The following is an 8,051-nucleotide window of genomic DNA, read 5'->3' as shown; positions in this document are numbered from 1 at the left end:
ACAGTCACTGCAGTGTAGCATTCCTGATTGATTTTCTTGGGTCTGCATGCAATTGTCCTCTTATCCCTGTCTTTCTACAAGGCATTGCAACCTGTTGACACATGAGATTAAAATATATCCTTCATAATCCAATTTTCCTTGCTAACACCACAGCTTGTCTAATTCTGTATGAAACAGCTAAAACGTGTCTTGTATCAGTGGTGTGTAAAATTACCTTTGGGCTCTTTCTTGCAGCCCACTGATATTCTAAAGGAATGAAAACATGTTTCTCCAGTTGTGATAAGCATGAGGTTGCCATTTGGTCAGTGGTGGTGTCATGTCCTTTGTTTTGGTTTAACATATTTATATCTCACATTTGAGCAGAAGCAAAATATGAGATATAAATATGTTGGGTGTTATCGCTCTAACACCCAACATATTTATATCTCACATTTTGCGAGTGAGAAACATTTGTTGCTTAAGTACAATAATCTATCAAAGCAACATACATTCAGAGAAAATGTATTCTGAAAGTTTCTCTTTCTATGAACAAAAGTTCAACAAAACAAATTAATCATCATGTTCATTTATAACTGTGAAGTATTAAATGTAAAGTTTAGCGTGTGTACACACATACATATATAGTTCAGTTCATTTTTATTTCAAACACGTGCCTTCACAATCATTACAAAATATCATTCCATTATTTGTTTTAAAAGGAGTAGGCAGAAGTATTTACTTATTTGCCCCTACCCCCTCAAGTTTTACCTCTCATTCATTAATTCTTTTTGTTTAGTCTTAAATTAAACAAACATATGAAACAAAAGTAAAGCAAAACAAAACATACTTAAATCAAAAACAAGAAACTAGCAAGCCCTACCACAGTGTGTGCGTGTGTATGTATGTATGTATGTATATGTATGTATGTATGTATGTATATATATATATATATATTAGGGGTGCAACGATATTCGTATCGATATTGAACCGTTCGATACAGTGCTTTCGGTTCGGTACGCATATGTATCGAACAATACAACATTTGTAATTTATTTTATCAATTTTCCTTCTGACGATGCTGTCTGTGTTGAGCGCTCAGTGAATCTGCGTTCGACTACTCCGCCTAGGCTGCACTGTCAAGCGCAGATCCACTGAGCGCTCAACACAGACAGCATCGTCAGAAGGAAGAGCGCAGGGCAAGCTAGCGAGACAGAAGTTAAGCTCTGCTTGCAACAGGCAAGTTGAACCTCATTCAGATCTGGCGTTTGGAATTATTTTGGTTTTCATGTGACGTATGACCCTGAAGGTAAGCGAGTCATGGACTAAAGTAAAACAGTATGTTGGATGTGCCATGCAATGCTCGATTACATTGGTGTGAACTAGTGTGTTAGCGCAGTTAGCTCGTTAACGTGTTGGCCGTCTAGCCCCATGCACGGGGCGATCGGCGGTAGCTCGTTAACGGAGATTTGCCGTGTTGTGGCGTTAAGGTCATTTCAACGAGATTAACCTGAAAGCACTAGTGGGAACACAACGAATATGAGTGCACATTTATGCCGACATCATCCTAGTGCAAAGACAAGTGGAAGCAGACAAAAAAAAGCAAGCATGCTACTAACTTTAGCCGAGTCATTTAGACAGCTGTTAGCACATGATTCTCCTTATGCTGCTGAGAATATAGCTAGCAATATCGCTAGCCCGACGTCCCGGAGCTAGCGATTTTTTCAGTCGGGCTACCAAAATCTATCTCTTCCCTGCCCGTCGGGCTATTGTAGGAAAAATATATGTCAATGCTTTTGCATTCTTTCAGAAATGTAGCTGGGTAATTATGTCATTGGCATCGGTGAGCCACTGTCAATATGTGACATATTGAAATCGCGTTTGAATTTGCGCTTGTTTTTTTGCTTTCACTTTGCAATCGCGCGAACTGTGTATAGAGAGCGACAGCACTGATCTGTGAGTGATGATAATTTGCGCACCAATTCCTCTGACATCGTCTTATTAATTGTTAGCTTACTATGCAAACATGACAAGTGAAATCTCCCGCAGCTTAAACATGTGAGAGGTTGATCGCGCAGAGAATCGCTGAGCTTATGTGAGTGCGCGTGTAAAAGCAGCAGGATATATATTTGACTACGGTGACCTGGATGACTGAGAACCTTCACAGACAGATATATATTTTAGTTCTGCTGAGCCAAATAAGACAGGTCAGGGTGAAGAAGTGACAGCCAAAGAAAAGCTTACCACAAAACGGAGAAGTTATGATAAATCAGACTATAAGGCAAAAAGAAAGTGCAGCTTTATGGTTTCATGGACAAAAGAATTTCTGTGGCTGCAATATGACGAGCTAAATAACCAGGGCTGCACATAAGTGGTCCGCAGGTGCGCATTCGCTGTCAAAATAAAAAACACGCACAAGGGTTAGGGTTAAATTTAATATATAAGGGGTGCAACAATACACAAAATTCACGGTTCGGTTCGATACTTTGGTGTCACGGTTCGATATTTCTTCGATACAAAAAAATGTTCATGCCTTTTTAATTTGTCATTTATTAAAATTATAAATATATATTTTAACTCAAAAGTACAGTTTTTAAATTTAACCCTAACCCTTGTGCGTGTTTTTTATTTTGACAGCGAATGCGCACCTGCGGACCACTTATGTGCAGCCCTGGTTATTTAGCTCGTCATATTGCAGCCACAGAAATTCTTTTGTCCATGAAACCATAAAGCTGCACTTTCTTTTTGCCTTATAGTCTGATTTGTCATAACTTTTCCGTTTTGTGGTAAGCTTTTCTTTGGCTGTCACTTCTTCACCCTGACCTGTCTTATTTGGCTCAGCAGAACTAAAATATATATCTGTCTGTGAAGGTTCTCAGTCATCCAGGTCATCGTAGTCAAATATAAATCCTGCTGCTTTTACACACGCACTCACATAAGCTCAGCGATTCTCTGCGATCAACCTCTCACATGTTTAAGCTGCGGGAGATTTCACTTGTCATGTTTGCATAGTAAGCTAACGATTAATAAGACGATGTCAGAGGAATTGGTGCGCAAATTATCATCACTCACAGATCAGTGTTGTCGCTCTCTATACACAGTTCGCGCGATTGCAAAGTGAAAGCAAAAAAACAAGCGCAAATTCAAACACGATTTCAATATGTCACATATTGACAGTGGCTCACCGATGCCAATGACATAATTACCCAGCTACATTTCCGAAAGAATGCAAAAGCATTGACATATATTTTTCCTTCCTACAATAGCCCGACGGGCAGGGAAGAGATAGATTTTGGTAGCCCGACTGAAAAAATCGCTAGCCCCGGGACGTTGGGCTAGCGATATTGCGAGCCCTGTATCTGATTGAGGAATCACTCATCTTTGGAAAAGAGAGTTTATTACAGAGAAATGTCTCTTTCCAAAATAAAAGCTATACTATCCGCTTCTTCTGGGCTATATTCTCAGCAGCATATTAAACAGCTGTCTAAATGACTCGGCTAAAGTTAGTAGCAACGTTCTTGTTTTTTTTCTGCTTCCACTTGTCTTTGCACTAGGATGATGTCGGCGTAAATGTGCAGTCATATTCGTTGTGTTCCCACTAGTGCTTTCAGGTTAATCTCGTTGAAATGACCTTAACGCCACAACACGGCAAATCTCCGTTAACGAGCTACCGCCGATCGCCCCGTGCATGGGGCTAGACGGCCAACACGTTAACGAGCTAACTGCGCTAACACACTAGTTCCCACCCATGTAATTGAGCATTGCGTGGCACATCCAACATACTGTTTTACTTTAGTCCATGACTTGCTTACCTTCAGGGTCATACGTCACATGAAAACCAAAATAATTCCAAACGCCAGATCTGAATGAGAGTGGGGGAGGTCCATGTTGTAAGGAGAGCTTAACTTCTGTCTCGCTAGCTTGCCCTGCGCTCTTCCTTCTGACGATGCTGTCTGTGAGCGCTCAGTGGATCTGCGTTCGACTACTCCGCCTAGGCTGCACTGTCGACCCTAGGCGGAGTAGTTGAACGCAGATTCACTGAGCGCTCAACACAGACAGCATTGTCAGAAGGAAAGTTGATAAAAGAAATTACAAATGTTGTATTGTTCGATACATATGCGTACCGAACCGAAAGCACTGTATCGAACGGTTCAATATCGATACGAATATCGTTGCACCCCAAATATATATATATATATATATAAGTTCTAAGTGGTAAAGACATTCATTTCATAGGAAAAAAAAAAATTGTAGCCATCCATCCTCTTTCGCTTATCTTTATCATGGTTGTGGAGGGTGCAGGACGCAGCCTATCCCAGCAGCCTATCCCAGCAAGTAGAAGAGTAGGTGGGGTACTGAGACGGTTTCTCTCTCTCTGATGAGTTCAAAAAGTACTTTTTAGGCTGGACGTCTTGTAATTTCTTATCGTCAGTGTTACATCCCCCCCACCATGGTGGAGGCAAAGGTAGGAAGGAGACAGCAACACTGGACAACCACAATCAATGAAGGAGGAAGACAATAGAGAGTTAAGAATCAGGCAGGATTTATTGGTTGCTTGCCTTGATAGTCAAACTTAACAAAAGAAAAAAGGTGGGGGAGGAGGACTGGGCGGTTGATCCACATCAAAGAAATTAATAAAACAAAAAGAGGTCAATAGCTTCCAGGGCCTAACTGAAACAAAAAATGCAAAACAAAAGGCCTACCTAGCTACTCGACAAAAGGTCAGTGAAAACATACAAGAGTGGCATCAACCGCATAACCTAGTGTGACTAACAGTTTAAAAACCTGCAACAAGTGTATAGGGTACCCCAGCTTACCTGCCCAGCCTCCCACCACACACAATACAAAGAAGCCTGTTCGCAAATGTTTGTCATAAAGCAGAAGCCAGCAGCCACCAGCTGCCCAGGGAGCTGCTCATTTGTAGTGATCCTCGGAGAGTGATTGGCCAACTGTGCCCAGACCAGCCAATAGACACATGCCAATCAACTTTGAACTGGCCAGTAGGTGGAGGCTTGACACCTTAAAGATAAAAATAACACCAAATGCAAAGCCACATCTCTTGGCACGTAACAATCAGGCTGTTCAAAAACCCACATGAAAGGTTTTAAGTTCACCTCCAACACTGCAGTTACCAGAAAAGAGAGATCATATTTCCCCCATGTTGGCAGAATTGAATTTAAAATCTGTATCCTTACAAAGTCTTGAAAAATAAGATCTCATCACATCTTAAAGAACTTAGTATCACATTATCCCAACAGAATACTTTGCTCTAAAACTGCAGGCTCACTTGTAGTTCCTAGAGTTTCCAAAAGTAAAACTAGAGCCAGCCTCAGGTTATCAGGACCCCTCCTGTGTAACAGCTCCCAGTTTGGATTTGGAAGACAGGCACCCACTCAATATTTAAGATTATTGAAACTTTGAAACGTTATGACTGGATTAGGTGACCCTGAGCTTTGTTGAAGGACTTTCTAAGATCCACTGAGCATTTTTTGTCATTTTTCACCCCCATGCATCTATATGTCACTACTGCATGTCATTATATTTAATATTCTCTCTCTAGTAGTTTGTGTCTTCATGCATGCTCTATCATCCAGGAAAGGAAATCCCAACAGTTGATTCTGTTCCTCTGGACATAGTGTTTTCAGTGGAAGCAGAATCAACTTTTCGGGATCTAGTAGTTTGTGTTTTTGTCATTGTCTCTCTATGCTCTCCTGTTTCCTCTTCTCTTCCCACCCTCTCATCTGGTCTCAGCAGATGGCTGCCCCTCTCTGATCCTACTTCTACCAGCGAACTCTTCCAGTTAAGAGAGAGATTGTTCTCCCCGCCATTGCCAAGTGATTTCTCATAGAGGATCATTTGATTGTTGGGATTTTCTGTCTAATGCTGTATTGTATTTACCTTACAATACAAATAACTTTCAGGCTATTGTTGTGAATCTGCTTTATAAAAGTAAAGTTTAAATGAACTGTATATTTAAGAGTGACAAGCTCAAGACAAAGAGTCAGTTAAAGGCTCGTGGTTTGCTCAACAGTGTATCTGTGTGATACACAGCAAATCCAGCATGTCCAAATTAACACTGTCGGATTTGATTTCAACACTATTAAAGTGTCTATATGGGTCCACACCAGAGAGTGTTAATTTAACTCTTTTTGGAGAGTTGGTACGTTAACTCTGATTTAGTGTTAAACACCAAATCTGTCTGGAGTTGATAATTTAACACTTGGTGTTAAGAGTTTATATATTAACTCTCAAAGAGTATTTTAGTTTAACTACGTAAGAGTCATCTTCTAATTCATTCTAAAAAGCAGGAATTTTACTGTTCTGAACTTCTAGAAATTTCTTTTGGAAATAAACCTTTACTAAAAAGATGCAATGGTTTTTGAAAAACATTTATTCTGAACTGTGCACCACAATTTCAAAACATTTTCTGAAAGATGTAACAGTATACATGTTCTCACTTTCATTAGAATTGTGTTTATCAAAAGGTCTGACATAGGCGAGCTGGTAAATGCAAATAACAGCATTCTCATCACTTATTTCTTCAATACAATATGCATGTCCTTCATTCATCCCTTTGTGGAACTTCAACGCACTTCTGCTCTCCCCCATATTCCATCTTCACAAGCATATCCTGTGTGGAGATTGTATAAAAATTAGTTGACACTAATTAATGGCACAAATAATCCAGTAAACAATTGCAGCACAGTGAAAAAAAAAAAAAAGGAATCCTCTTTGAGCCATTACTTGTGTAAAGTATTTTCCCAAAAGACAAAGACACAGGCAACAGGTAATACTGAACTAAATGTAAAACCTCAACCTTTTTCATTTTTACCTAAACCGTCTGCACAAAACTCTGGAGGGATCTATGCTAACGTAGAACCCAGTCAGGACGCCTGCTACTGCTGTTTGCTCGTTTTTTTTTTTTATGGGCGATCGTTTTCAGGCTTCAAGTACCACCATTATACCAACATTTCACATTCTAGACATTGTTTTAGGTGTATTTGACCAAAAGTTTGACTGAAAATTCACATGCAAGCTTTTTTCAAGGCTGTGGTATTTGCCCGCAGACAATACCTTTCAGCTAGCTAAAACAGAATATTATGCTATCACCGAGCAACATGGCTAATGCCTTTCACACAGCTTTGTCTCAACTCCAAAGAGCCACAGAAGTAAAAGCTCATAATAATAATTGAAACAATCTTTGAAAAAATGACTTACCAAGCATGGCAAACAACTCAAATATGTAGAGCAAAATGTTCTGAAACAGCTTCACTTCAGCTTCGATTGGAGCCGTGCTGGGGGCGGAGTCTGTGAATTTACTCTGTTGGTGTCACAGCCCCTGTAGGAGTTCAGAGTTAAGAGGTCAAGAGTTAATGTTTCCATTGTAACACCTCCAGATTTGACAGAGAAACACTCATTTTTAACACTCGATTTTAACTACTATCATTTTACACCTCAGAGTTACATTAAAAGAATGTGACTCTACTTAGAGTAAAATTAACTCTACTTTTGCAAGAAGACTATTAACACCAAAACATTTAACACTTTTGAATTTGCTGTGTAGGTATGCTGGGTGTAAAGTATGAAAAGCACATTTGCGAGTGAGTTGGTGATAGAATAGTGTAAAGCACCTTGACTGCTTCATAAGACTAGAAAAGCACAAGAGAAATGTAGTCCATATACAAATCAATACAAGCGGCAAATTATTCCTCCCACATATAAATTAGATATGCTATTCACAATCCTGACCTCCACACATAGCTCTCCCCCTCACTACATAAAGGGCAAAATGCACAATTATAAAAAGATGGCACTGAATGTAAATGACATGAGCATTAAATAATACAAATATACGTAGATTTACTAGCAGTAAGTCAGATTAAAAGACAAATATAAAAAAGATAGAGAAAATCCTATTTACAGTGCTACACCTTAACCATCTTACAGGGCATACTCTGTATTATTCAAACTGGTTTAAATAAGGGCACATGACAGTGGGGTTAACTGAAGTGTGGCTATAGACACAATTTTGTAAGCACAGTTTGAGTCCTTGATCTCATTGCACTCTGCTGACA

At 39.6% G+C, this 8,051-nt stretch overlaps 1 long non-coding RNA gene across 1 annotated transcript; it reads right to left on the bottom strand.

The window, feature by feature from the left end:
• Positions 1-6,348: 6,348 nt before the first annotated feature.
• On the bottom strand, positions 6,349-7,287 carry LOC146583476 (uncharacterized). Its single transcript, XR_014893148.1, has 2 exons — positions 7,195-7,287; positions 6,349-6,607 (listed from the first exon to the last, which is right to left on the bottom strand). It is a non-coding gene; the product is annotated as an uncharacterized LOC146583476 (long non-coding RNA).
• Positions 7,288-8,051: the final 764 nt, after the last annotated feature.

Source organism: Mchenga conophoros, linkage group LG1, assembly GCF_057382185.1.
Source record: "Mchenga conophoros isolate Kocher_MC1m ecotype Shallow Benthic linkage group LG1, M_conophoros_male_GT1.1, whole genome shotgun sequence".
NCBI lineage: Eukaryota > Metazoa > Chordata > Actinopteri > Cichliformes > Cichlidae > Mchenga > Mchenga conophoros.
The sequence above is the reverse complement of the archived record's forward strand: the minus strand, read 5'-3'. Positions and strand labels throughout refer to the sequence as shown.